The sequence below is a fragment of the Chrysochloris asiatica genome, unplaced genomic scaffold (genome assembly GCF_000296735.1).
Source record: "Chrysochloris asiatica unplaced genomic scaffold, ChrAsi1.0 scaffold00029, whole genome shotgun sequence".
Taxonomy (NCBI): Eukaryota; Metazoa; Chordata; class Mammalia; order Afrosoricida; family Chrysochloridae; genus Chrysochloris; species Chrysochloris asiatica.
Window position 1 is genome coordinate 11,435,527 of NW_006408547.1, and position 14,416 is coordinate 11,449,942.

General features: G+C 38.1%; 1 pseudogene; it reads left to right on the forward strand.

Annotated features, from left to right (window-relative positions):
• Window positions 1-13,923, forward strand: part of LOC102825702 — a 21,428-nt pseudogene extending 7,505 nt beyond the window's left edge.
• The last annotated feature ends 493 nt before the right edge of the window (window positions 13,924-14,416 follow it).

Consider the following 14,416-nt stretch of genomic DNA (forward strand, 5'->3'; position numbering starts at 1 on the left):
GAAAAAAAAGAAAGAAATGGCTATTCTTATTTAATGCTTACTAGCATAGAAACGCAATTATGTATCTTGTAATTTTTGTAAGAACTCATATGAAGTGACTGAATATGAGATTTCAATATATGGGTCATACATGATTAAAGGTTAATTTATTTGAGTGGGCGTGGACCACTTTGCTCTGGAAAAGAAATACACCATTGTTTGAAATCATAAAGAGAGCCCTATTTGCAGTTCTGTTGCCTTATATTATCGTCTTGTATTATAATTCATTGATCACATGAATGTCCTTTCTTCTGTCTTGTATTATCATTCATTTATAACATGGATGTTTCTAGCATGAAAGGTGAATTCAATTAAGAATGTATCTATTTTTATCTATGAATATTCATCTTCACTGTGCCAATCACAATACAGACAATATGTTGCTGCAATGGTTATGTACCTTCTGTTGTTGTCACTAGGCTCCATCCAGTTAGTTCCAGCTCATAGTGACCCTCCCTATATATAACAAAATGAAACACTGCCTAGTCCTGCACCCTCCTCACGATTGCTGTGTATATTCAAGATCAACGCTGCTACCATTATGTCAATGGAGCTCTAGTAGCGTAGTGGTTATGAATCGGGCTGCAAACCTCAGGGTCAGCAGTTAGAAACTACCAATGGTTCCACGGGAGAAAGATGAGGCATTCTGCTCCCATAAAGATTTACAGCCTTGGAAACCCTGTGCAGGGTCACTATGAGTTGGAACCATCTCCACGGTACTTAATAACAACAACAACCACTACAACAATCCATCTCCTTGGAGGTGTTCCTCTTTTTTTGTTGACCCTACACTGCATCAAGCATGATGCTTTTCTCCAGGGACTGGTCCCTCCTGATAACATGTCCAAAGTATGAGACACAAAGTCTTAGTATTTTGACTTCTAAGAATCATCCTGGCTGTACTTCCTCCAAAACAGATTTCTTTGTTCTTCTGGCAGTCCATGATATATATATTTTAAATAGTTTTCTTCAACACCATAATTCAAATGCATTGCTTTTTCTATGGTCTTCCTTATTCATGTGCATGTGAGTTACTCGTGCAGCAGATTTCTTGACTGTTTCTTCCATGAGTGCTGAGTGTGAATCCAAGCAAAATGAAGTCTTTGGCAACTTCAATCTTTTCTCCATTTATCATGATGTTATTTATTGGTCCAGTTGTGAATATTTTTCTTTTCTTTACATTGAGATGAAATCCATATTGAAGACTACAGTCTTTGATCTTCATCAGTAAGTATTTCAAGTCCTCTTCACTTGCAGCTAGCAAGATGGTATCATCTGCATATTACAGGCTGTTTGTTAATGAGTCTTCCTCCAATTCTGATGCCATGTTCTTCTTCATATAATCCAGCTTCCCAGATTATCTGATCAGCATAAAGACTGAATAAGTATGGTGAAAGAATACAACCTTGGAGCTCACCTTTGCTAATTTTGAACCATTTGGTATCCCCTTGTTATGTTTGAAAGACTGCCTCTTGGTCTGTATACAGGTTCCTCATGGGCACAGTTAAGTGTTTTAGAATATCCATTCTTCCCAGTGTTTTCCATAGTTTGTCATGATCAATTCTGTCAAAAGCCTTTAAATAATGAAGCACAAGTAAATATCTTTCAGAAGCACAATAGCTCCATAGGATAAGCACTGAATTGCAACCATAAGGTCAGTGAACCCACTAGCCTTTCCTTCCATACGAGAAAGATACAGCTTTCTGCTCCTGCCAAGATTTAAAAACCCTCAAAAACATTATGCAGGGTGACAATAAATTGAAACCGACTCAATGGCACTTAACAACAACAACAAACTTCTGTATGTTATCCTCTGCCTCAGCAAAGACTCCTCTGATGTCAGCAATGATATCCGTAGCTCCAGGTCCTTTTCTGAGACTGGCTTGAATTTGTGACACCTCCTCGTGGATATACTGCTGCAATTGTTTGAATTATCTTCAGCAAAATTTTACTTGTTTGTGATGCTAGTAATATTGTCCAATGATTTCCTCATTCTGTTGGGTCACCTCTCTTTGGAACAGGTACAAACAAGGATCTTTTCAAATTGCTTGGCCAGGTAGCTGTCTTCCAAATTTCTTGGCAGAAATGAACAACAGCCTCCAGTGTTGTATCATTTTGTTGAAAGATTTCAATTTAAATTCCATCAATTCCTGAAAACTTTTTCTTTTCTTTGTTTATTTTTTTACTAGTACCTTCAGTGCATCTTGACCTTCTTCCTTCAGTACCATCAGTTCTTGGTCATACATTACCTCTTGAAACAGCACAACATCAACCACTTCTTTTTGGTACAGTAACTCTGTAATCTTTCCATCTTCTTTTGATGATTTCTGCATCAGTTAATATTTACCCAAATACTCCTTAAATATTTCAAACAGAGGCTTGAATTTTCCTTCAGTTCTTCAGCTTGAGAAATACTAAATGTGGTCTTTCCTTTTGGTTTTCTAATTCTAGGTTTTTGCACATTTCATTATAATATTTGAATTTGTGTTCTTAAGCTGCCTTTTGAAAAGTTTTCTTCAACTCTTTTACTTCCTCATTTCTTTCATTCAATACAGCGTCTTCGCTATGCTTAAGAGCAAATTTCAGAGTCTCTTCTGACATTCACATTTGTCTTTTCTTTCTTTCTTGTTTTTTGTTTTTTTTTTTAAATGATCTTTTGTTTTTTTCCTATATGATGTCTTGATGTCACCCCACAAGTCTTCTGTCCTTTGGTCATTAATATCTAAAACATCAAATCTGTTCTTGAGATGGTTTCTAAATTCAGGTCAGATATATTAGAAGCCATATTTGACTTGATTTAATTTTCTTCAGCTTCAGCCTGAACTTGCATATGAGCAGTTGATGACTGGTTCCAGAGTCTGCCCCTAGCTTTGTTTTGACTGTTGATATGGGACTTTTCCCCTGTCTCTTCTAGCCTAGTGGTTATGAATCAGGCTACTAACCTTAAGGTCGGCACAGGAGAAAGATGAGGTTTTCTGCTCCTGTAAAGATTTGCAGCCTCAGAAACCCTGTGCAGGGTCACTATGAGTTGGAACCAACTCCACAGTACAAAACAACAATAACAATTTCACACAGACTTAGTCCATTTGATTTCTGTATATTAAGTCTGGTGTCGATGTGTATAATTATCTTTTATGTTGTACAAAAAGGTATTTGCAATGAAGAATTCATTGGTTGGGGCTTGTAAAATTCTATCATCTGATCTCTAGCATCATTTCCATCACCAACGCTGTTTTACAACTGCTGATCTTTCCCATTTGTTTCCAACTTTTACATTCCATTCACCAATAATTATCAATTACCTTGATTGCATGTTTGATCAGTTTTAGACTGAAGGAACTGATGGAGCCCTTCATTTTCATCATCACTGGCATTAGTGGTTATTGAGGAAATTTGAATAATAATTTTATTAACTGGCCTTCCTTGGAGGTATATGGATATTATGCTATCACACATAGCATTGGACTTCAAGGCAGATTTTCAAATATTCTTTTTGACAATGAATGCAACATCATTCCTCTTCAATTTGTCATTTCTTGAGAACAGTAAATCATATGATTATCAGGTTCAAAGGTGTCATCTAGTCATTTCCAACTTTTAGTGACTCCATGTGACCGAGATTGTCCATAGGGCTTCCTATGTGAAAGTCTCACTGGGAGCAGGGCATCAGCTCTTTCCTCCTTTGGAGACTCTGGGTGACTTCAGAATGACAAGACTGTGATGAAAAAATAAACTTTTAAGATAAATATTCTGAAATTTTAGGTAATGCTGTTCATCATTGTATATCTATCCAATAGACTAGCCAAAGGTAATTGTTTTGTATTTATTTAATCAGTAATTCAACTAGCAAGCATCTACCTTTTAATTACTCATAGAACATTTATTTGTAAATTATGGATACCCCATCCATTGTGCTAGAAACTGGAGATAACAAAATGAAGAACACTCAGAGGCTGGTAGGGAATATACTGAGTCCAGACTTTTTGCAACAGGGCATGAACAGTATCTTCCAAGGGTTTAAGGAAGAAGCATAGGGTGTACTCATTTGGGAATGAGGTATCTAAAGAAAAACAACAATATAGTTGCTCCTTGAAACAAAGGAGAGCACACACTCCAGACAGAAGGAACCATGGTACAATGGTACTGTGGATAAGCTAAAAGATAAAAATTCATATTGGCTTAAGAATCTATCTCTTGGAGTTAGGACCAGAAGTTACGTGTTTCATGTTTCACTAATAAAACTTGACTTAGAGTGTTGCTCTCCTTCTTTCCAGATTTGTCCTGGCAAAGATAATTTTCAGAAATCTCCGGTTTCAGTTTTGTACCATTCCTGTGTACTAAAGCATACAAAAGAGGGAAGCTCATTTTGATATTCAACAGTGTAAAGCATGGAATTGTTATTTTTAAAAAAGAAGGAAATAATGTCTTTAAAAGGCAATACTACTTTATTTTATTAGGCAAAAAATAACCACATAATAACACTGTAAATACACAACTGTTGACAATGTAAGTGCCATGTAACCATAGAGTAATTATCTAGTTCTCTCCTTTAAAACAAAGACCAAGCTGAACATTTAAGAACTGCAAGTTGCTTGTGACTATTCTGTTCATTACTTGGTAACTGAAAGTATAATTATCAAGTAATCTGCATGAGCATAATTACGTATTTACATAGTCTTTGCCATGTAATTATAGAGGAGTTCAATGATTATACAGTACACTCCTTGAAAAAGAAAGTGATACCAAAAAAACAAAACAGGAAAAAAACAAAATCCGTGTGAAGCAGTCATTTTAAACAGAAAGAATTAAACATAAGATTGATTTGCCTTAGTAAAGTCCTAAATCATGACAAAAGGGAATTTAATAAAAATGAGATCAATTTCCAACCATGGAATTCAGAACTCCTTTTATGAGTTATAGAAGCTTGCGGAGTCCATCCAAGTAGTTTATCCTTCAAATGCTCAAAGAAGAGTAGAATTTGCTTTCTTATTTCAAAATGAAGGGTACACACACATACACATATACAATATATGGTTCAAGCTTATCATCTGCTCCTTGGATATATAAATGTGTGTTGATGTCTATATATGTTGTTGCCGTCGTTAAGTGCCATCGAGTCTGTTCCCATTCATAGCGACCCTGTATAGGGTTTCTGAGGAGTGAATAGTGACTTTGAACGCCCAACCTTGCAGTTCAAACCAACCTTGCTGTCCAGTGCACCACACCAGGGCATATATTAAATTTATATATATACATATTAATATATATTAATTTAATCATCTCCATCTCAGTTTTCTCTCTCCCACTATTAAAAGCACAAGTGTCTCCTTGAAATTTAAAAAGAAAATGTTTAATAAGTAGGTAAAGAAAATGAGAAAGAATAAAGATGAGTAATAAAGATCCCTTATCGGAATTTGGAGCATTTCTCTTTCCCCAAAAAAAGGAATATTAAACATGTTTTTAAAATCTTTAATATGGATGAGTTATGAGACGATGTTGTGGAATTTTTCAGCATTTTCCTAACTACTTCCTTCTTATTAAAAGCTCTCTATTGAGTAATGATTGACCATGATGGCCTCACTTTCTCTTTGCAGCGGATGTTCAAGTCACACTCAATTATCAGATGGCGTATCCTGCACAATGAAGCTTATTACTTAAGAAACTCATTATGTGAAATAATTTGCATAAAAACAACCATTCCATCAGAAATGAATTTTAAGTGACTTCTTCATTGCCATAGATGGGTAATAACCTGTAAACTGTACAATATACACATAAAACAAACACAAATTGAAACTTGTCATCACTTCATGTCAGTCATTGTCCTTTAAATAGAGACACTTTCTCAGTGTTTATATCTAAGAAGCCCTGAAAGCTGGTTCTTTCACTTCTTTAAACACTAATATGTTTATATGGTAAGTTACTGCTGCTTTTTTCATGGTTAAAGCAACATCTGAAAGTCTGTGAGGTCATAGGAAAATATTTAAATAAGAGGCAATCAGAATATGAGCCTTTTGTAAATCTTCATTATAGAAGGATATTTAAGGCATTATATCCATACCCATCCTCGTAGAAGCTCATATATTTCTGGTGGACATAAATTCTGGTGAAAAAAAAAATACAGTGTTTAAAAATACTTCCCACTCCTAAATAACATCTGGCATGGCACTGTGGATCAGCACTGGACAGCCAACTACAAGGTCAGCAGTTCAAACCCACCAGCTGCTCCTTGGAAACCCTATGAAGACTCACTGCCCTTAATAAGAAAAGCAACAAATGTACAATACCTCCTCAAAGTAGCAAGGCATTTCCTAACTCCATGGCTTACTGCCTTCTCCCTTACTCAAATGCCCAGTCACTCTACCATTCAAGAAAAAATGGCAGCAGTTGCCCCCTAAAGGTTGTGCCAAGTCCATTCCACTTGTGTCAGAGTAGGACTGGGCTCATAAGATTTCCAGGGATTGCTTTTTAAAAAGCAGTCAGCAGGCCTTTCTTTTGAGACAACTTGAAACGCCAGCTGGATGACTAGCTGTTTAATACAGAGTCCTGGTATGGCGCTACAGGGTAATGCGTTGAACTGCCAGGTCGGTTTGAACTGCAAAGTCGGCAGTTAAAGCTCACCAACTACTACTCGGAAACTCTCAGAAACCCTGTACAGGGTCACTATGATTAGGAACTAACTTGACAGCACTTAACAACAACAACAACAACATAGGGACTCCATACTACCCATGGAGCTCTGGGGTGGTGCTATAGGATAAGCACTGGGCTGGAAAGTCAGTCTGAACTACAAGGTCGGTGGTTCTAATCCACCAGCTGCTTTGAGAGCACTAAAACAACAAATACTAAGTGCTGTCGAGTTGGTTCTAAATCATAGCAACCATGAATAGGGTGGGTTTGAACCATCAACCCTTCTGTTGGCAGCCCAGTCCTTATCCTACAGCACCACACCAAGACTTGTGGTGGTGGTCCTTGTGTACTGCCATAGTGACCACAGCGATCCTGTATAGGGTTTCCCAGGCTTAAAGACTCATCTTTCTTCAGCGAAGTGGCTAGTGGGCTCGAACGGCTGACCATGCAGTTAGCAGCCCAACACATAACCTTAGACTTTGGCAAAGCTGAACACCTGCCGTAAGTCCTACATATCTCAAACACATACACACACCAAAAGAATTTAAAGTAGCACATGAGAACCTCCATTCCTTGGGATATGTACCACAAATCACATAATCCAGTCTCCAGAGAAACACTTCTCATCTCTTGTCATATGTTCTTGAACTAAGAGTCAGCTTGTCTGAAAATCTTCTGTGGAGTACACCTCAATTCCCGTACTACATGGGCGATACTTGGAATTGTAGGAAAGAGAAGGAGTGCAGGAGCGCTTAGATGAAGAAACAGCAAATTTATCAGCATGTGAAGATCTTCCCCTGATAGGTCATGAATGCCATAGATGCCATGTAATAAACAGTGCTACTTCCTACAGAAACAAGTAGCCATTTACTGATTTCTCTTTTACTCACTACCCTTGAACATACCGACTGAGGAATCTTATACAATATTAAATAATTTGTATTATTCATAAATTTTATATATAGCTCTAGATTTTTAAAAAATATTTCCAAATTTCTAATTCTACTAAAAGTTCAGTTTATAGAAACAATTTTATTTCAAAGTTTGATATTCATCACTTACAAACTATAATTTACATTTTATTTAATGAATAATGTTGAAGTTCTTAAAAGAAATTATTCTTAAAAGTCTAATTAATTGGAAGTTTTATCTTTGCATTTTAATTGAAATATTCTTACATTGTGAACAATTTTAAAAATATTTTAAATTCTTCAGATCATCATTCTTAAAAGAACAAAAATTTTATGAAAATCTATTATAAAAACAACTAGTAATTTCTAGGGAATTGGAGTCCTGGTGTGGCACTGTAAGCTAAGCACTGAACCACACGGTAGGTTTGAATCGAAAGGTCAGTACATCAAACTCATCAGACACGCCTCTGAAAAGTATACAGAGTCGCTATGAGTCAAAACTGACTCAACAGCACTTAACAACAACAACAATGGAACTAAGGCAATTAAAAAATATAAAACACCTAATAAATTTATATATCACTGGCCCATCAAGGGACCACTCCAAAGCAGTCATCACTGATATTTTGCCAGCGTTTAATCATATAAAAACCAAAACTTAGTACAAAGTGTTCAGTTTTGACTTTATCAAGGTATGTTTGAGAAACGATAAAACATCTTCAATTTTAAATATTGTTAGGCTTATTTTGTAAATTTAAAGAAATGTAGCACTTCCATTTTATATCTTTCTCTGAGACCCAAAAAATATTCAGAGTAGACCTGCTATGCAATTCTACTTTCCCGAACACAGGATGTTTTTTGAAATGACCCAAATACTGCTTTTCATTTCAAGACTCTAACTACCATCCCATCTCCCCATCACTCTCTTCTTCATGAATCTACCAGTGTCTCTATCAAATATTCTTTTCATGTTCTACTTAAAATGTATTTTCAAAAGTAATATACCCTCTGGCACATTTTTAAGTGGATATTTAAGATGACTTTTCATTAATATTTCAATCGTTACAATGGATATGGTTTCTGAAGCTTTGCACATGTGCTTTAAAGCTATATTCAAAGATGGAGAGCACTGAAGTTAGCATGTTCATTTTATGGAAAATATCCATTGTAGTTGTTGTTGTTGTTAGGTTTCAACAGCTAGTAACCCTATGCACAACAGAACGACACACTGCCGGGTCCTGCACTATTCTCACAAGTTAGAATTATGTTGAGCCCAATGCTGATGCCATTATGTCAAAAAGCTCCTTGGGAATCTTCCTCTTTCACGCTGAGCCTCCACTTTACCAAGCATGATGTTATTCTCCAGGACCTGGTCATCTTTGCTCTTTAACACTATAAAGCGGTCATGTGTAGCATGCTTGCCTAATGCAATACGTTGTTTGATTTATTCACTGCTACTTTCTTGAAGATTTCTGGTGTAACACTGTGGATCAGCACTGGACTGCAAACCACAGGTCAGCATTCAAACCCACCAGCTGCTCCTTGGAAACCCTATACAGGGTCGCTATGAATCAGAACCGACTTGATGGCACTTCACAACAGCTTTCATGAAAATACCAATAATATATGCTAATTGAAAAATCTTCCAAGAAAATATCCAGGCTGCTGTTAGGTGCTATTGACTGACTTCTGACTCTATGCACAACAGAACAGCACATTGTCCAGTCTTGTACCATCCTAACAATTGTTAGGTGTGAGCCCATGTTGCTACCACTGTGTCAATCCATTTTATTGGATGTCTTCCTCTTTTTCATTGGTCCTCCACTTTACCTAGCAGGATGCCCTGCTCCAGGGATAGATCCTTCCTAACAATACGGCCCAAATATAAGAGATCAAGTCTGACCATCTTCCTTTCTAAGAAGCATTCTGGCTGTACTTGTAAAACAGATCTTTTGTTCTTCTGGCAATCCATGGTACTTTCAATATTCTTCACCAACATAATTCAAATGCATCAATTCTTCTCCAAGCTTCCTTATTCATTATCCAATTTTCACATGTATATAAGGTGATTGAAAATACCACGGCTTGGGTCAGGCACACCTTAGTCCTCACATGGATATCTTGGATCTTAAACACTTTAAAGAGCTTTTTTGCAGCAGATTTGTCCAATGTAATACATTGTTTGATTTCTTGACTGCCATTTCCATAAGCAATGAATGTGAATCCAAGAAAACTGAAGTCGTTCACAACATCAATCTTTTTTCCATTTATTATGATGTGACTTATTGGCACTGCTGTGTGGATTTTGGTTTTCTTAACAATGCAGTACAATCCATATTGAAGGCTGTAGTCTTTGATCTTCATCTGCAAGTATTTCAAGTCCTCTTACTTCCAGCAAGCAAGGTTGTGTCATCTGTATATTGCAGGTTGTTTAAAGAGTCTTTCTCTAATCCTGATGCCTTGATCTTTTTCATATAATCCAGTTTCTCAAACTGCTCCACATACAAATTGAGTAAGTATAGTGAGAGGATACAACCCCAGCACACACGTCCTCATTTTAAACCACTCAGTATTCCTTTTTTCTGTGTAAACTACCTCTTGGTCTATGTACAGGTTCCTTGTGAGCACAATTAAGAATTCTGGAATTCCCATTCTTTTCAATCTTGTCCATAGTTTTTATGATCCACACAATCAAATGTCATTGTCAATAGTTAGTAAAAAGCTAATGACTTTCTGGTGTTCTCTGCCATCAGCCAAGATCCAGCTGATGTCAGCAGCAATATCCCCCATTCCAAGTCCATTTCTGAATCTGGCTTGAATTTCTGGCAGCTTCCTGTTATGGACTGCTAGAATTGTTTTTTTAATTGTCTGAAACAAAATTTTACTTGCATGTGATGTTATTGATATTATTTGATGTCTTCTGCATTCTGTTGAGTCACCTTTCTAGGGACTGGGCACAAATATGAATCTTTTCCAATCGTGTTGGCGAGGTAGCTGTGTTCCAAATTTCTTGGCATGAAAACACAAGCCCCTCCAATTCTGAATCAGTTGCTGAAACATTTCGATTTGTATTCCATCAATTCCTGAGACTAGTTTTTTGCCAGTGCCTTCAGCACAGTGTGGACTTCAATTCTTCCTTCAACACCATGGAGTTTTGATCATAAGGTACTTCTTGAAATGGTTGAACATCAAGCTATTCTTTTTTGGGACAGTGACTTTGTGTATTTCTTCCATTTTCTTTTAATGCTTTCTGTGTCATCTAAGATTTTGTCAATTGAACTTTCAATAATACAACTTGAGGCTTTCATTTTTTTCAATCCTTTCAGCTTGAGAAATGTTGAACATATTCTTCCCTATTGGTTTTCTAACTCCCGTTCTTTTCACATTTTGTTATAATATTTCACTTTGTCTTCTCGAGCTGCCCTTTGAAATTTTCTATTCATCTCTTTTGCTTCATCATTTCTTCCAGGTGCTTTAGCTTCTCTATGTTCAAGAGCAAGTTTCAGTCCATCTTCTGCCTATAACTGATTGGAATACCTAAAATGGGGCTACAACATGCCCAGTGAAGGAGGCTTCCTGTGGAGCCTCTTCGTTACATAAGACCATAGGTGGAATCCTGAACAGCATCCAGAATCTTTTGAGGCGGGAAATTTCCACTTGAAAGGACAAGCAGACCAGCCTGGAGTGGCTAGAAGAACAGAAGATACTTCTTGAAAGAAAGACTGACAGGAAAAATACAAATCAGTATACGCAGTCCTACTGATTACTACAAGAACAAGCAAGTTGCTTGCCCAGGAGACATCAAGTCAAGGGGTCAGGCCCCCTCAAGGGAAACCCCCTTCCAAGACTAAGACTCATTGGGAATACACGCTCTGATTGGTGACCACGCTCGTCACCGATAAGGGGAAGTGAGGGAAAAACAGCAGTGAAGCTGTGAGCTAAGCCCTACAATGTTCAATAGACTCCTGTGAACCCGGGTGGAGACCTAGTTGGCCAGCAGTGTGGCCAGACCTGGGGGCTCTTTGGCCCAGAGTCAGTGACATAGCCACAGAGGACTAGAGTGGAGAGTGAAGCGACACGTGATAAGAGAGGACATATGCATAAGAACACTCACACCAGCAGACAATACCCACTTGACCTGGCTTCAATGACCAGATGATCAGAGCTCAACAAGAAGAATGAAGAGGAAAAAAAGAGTAATCTGATACAATTTGATGAACTTAACCTATACCTATGGATGCAGTAACTCAAAAGAGGGAACAAATCTTTACAGCAGGAATCATTCCCACCCCTCCATACACAGAGTAAACAGGGATGGGCAACTTGAACATTGGCTACCCAAAGTGGTGGGGGTGGGGGGGCTACACAGGCAAGAAGTGACTGGCTTTTACAAGCTTTCAAGAGGGAGCCTAGATCCAGAGGGCATGGAGGAAGATAGACTGTCCACTGAGTAGTATCCAATCTGTCTGGGCAAGGCTGATGAAAGGAAATGCGGATAGGTCTCTTGTGATACAATAATGAATAATTGTTATCAGGACTGATTGTGTGGGCTAGAAATGAAAAGGTAGAAATTTTGTAGCAAAGGAGGGGAGTGATTGACTTTGCAGTCTAGGTGTGGAGGTCCCTGGGACGATCAAAGGAGAAGAGCAGAGAGCAGGACCCTACCCAGAGAAGCAGGGATGCTAGAGATGGAGGCAGAGGAAATGACATGGAGAGAGGGAGTGGCTGGGGACTTTAGACCCAGAGAGGGAGAGGGGCTGTGTGCTGAAGACTGGGGGGGTGGGCTTGCAGGTCTCTGTGAGTCATAACCAACTAGAAAGCACATAACAACAACTTCCTCAAAACCTATGCATTCTCAAATTGCTTCTTTGCTTGACCCCATTTCCCAGACTCTGTTTTCTTTTTAATGCACTGGTATAACTGCAACAGCAGCAAAAATCCTCATCTTTCTCCTGTGAAACACCTGTGGGCTCAAACCACAGACCTTATGACTCACAGTCCAGTGCTCAAAAGGAGAGTTTCAGGAAGAGATAGAAAGGAGGGCCACACATTATTTTATTCATGGGAAAATATTACAAGTAGTGGTTATGATTTGGGCTGCTAACATTAAAGTCAGCAGTTCGAAATGGTCAGCAGTTCCACAGGAGAAAAATGAGGCTTTCTGCTCCTGTAAAGATTTACAGCCTTGGAAATCCTATACAGGGTCACTACGAGTTGGAACCAACTCCACAGCACATAACCACCACCAGTAGAAAGGACTATATCATGAAGGTCTAAAAAGGTGATTCTATAATCACTCGAGTTAATAAAAAGAGAGTCCCAGTTAAATTTACTTACAAGGCTATTGGCCAATGTTGATTCTGGATAGATGTCAGCTTATTAAGCATGACTGGGGTAAATTAAGACAATTCATAGCCCCAGATCTTCATTCACTTCCTATGGTCATAGGCTTTGCCATTTAACTTTGTGGTGTCCTTCTATCTTGATTCTGGTCTTGGCCATGAGTCTTGGTTGGGTTGAAAGTCTGAGGTTAATCTAGTCAAGTCGATTCCGACCCATAGCAATCCTGTATAAGGTTTGCAAGGAGCAGCTGGTGAGCTTGAACCACCAACCTTGCAGTTAAAACGACTTTGCAGTCTGATGCATTAGCCCACTGCACCACACCAGGATTCTGAAAGATGACCATAGTAGAGTCAAATTACCCCAATTAAGATCAACTTTGAGAGTTGAGTCCCATCCCAGGCTCCACCAAGGTGTCGACTTACCACTCTTATCTCATGGATCCTGACACCAAACTCATCGGAAACATGGTGCTATTCCCTATCAGACATTAGTTCAAAGGACCTGCCTCAAGAGACAAAAGATACAGAGATGGCACATGAAGCCATCTATTACTTCAAGGCCAATGTCTTTTTTTTTTTTTTTTAAGGCCAATGTCTTCTAAAACTATGGAATTAAGAATGAAGTAGATATCACCTTGATATATATATCACTGTCTACATTTCTGAATGCCTAAAAAAACTCCAACAGTACAATTCTAAAAGCCAAGGTGAAAATGAAATGTACACAATGGGCATCCCTAACTTCCCCATTCCTGGAGAGCCCGGGTTTCCATTTACACCATTTAAGCCAAGTGAGCAAACAAACAGGCAGATGAAGCGATGAGGGCTTATTTACAGCAGCTGAGACAAAAGATACAGAGATGGCACATGAAGCCATCTATTATTACTAATATATTGTGAGAAAGTTTTTGATCCTCAGAATGACAAAACCTAGGAAGTGGTGGGCTTGCTTTGTGAAGACACAGTTCATGAACAAAAGTTTTTCAAGACCTGCACAGTAAAGGGAACTGGAGTGCTGTCTCTACCGTTGTGGGCAGCATTTTACAGCAAGATGTACAGAGTTCTTTGTCTTCATTTCAGAAGAGGGAAGAGAGCATGTCTTTACTTGAAAAGCTCTATCAAGAATCTGAAGAGATCACAGGTGATTTAAGTTTTTGTTTTTGTTTTTTTTTTATTTGTATAAGTAATAACAAGGCATTTTTAACATTATAAACAAATAAATAAAGATCAGCTTTAATCATTCAACAGCCAGCCATCCCCTAAACTTGAGCACCAGCCACACATAATGAGCAGTCACCTAAACAACCCACAACTTATACTTGCAAGTCACCAAGCAATAATTATACATTGATATATGCTACTGCTATGTCTTGAGAAGCTGGGTTCTATGAAGAAAAACGTGGCATCAGGATTGGAGGAAGACTCATTAACAACCTGCAATATGCAGATGATACAACCTTGATTGCTGAAAGTGAAGAGGACTTGAAACATTTG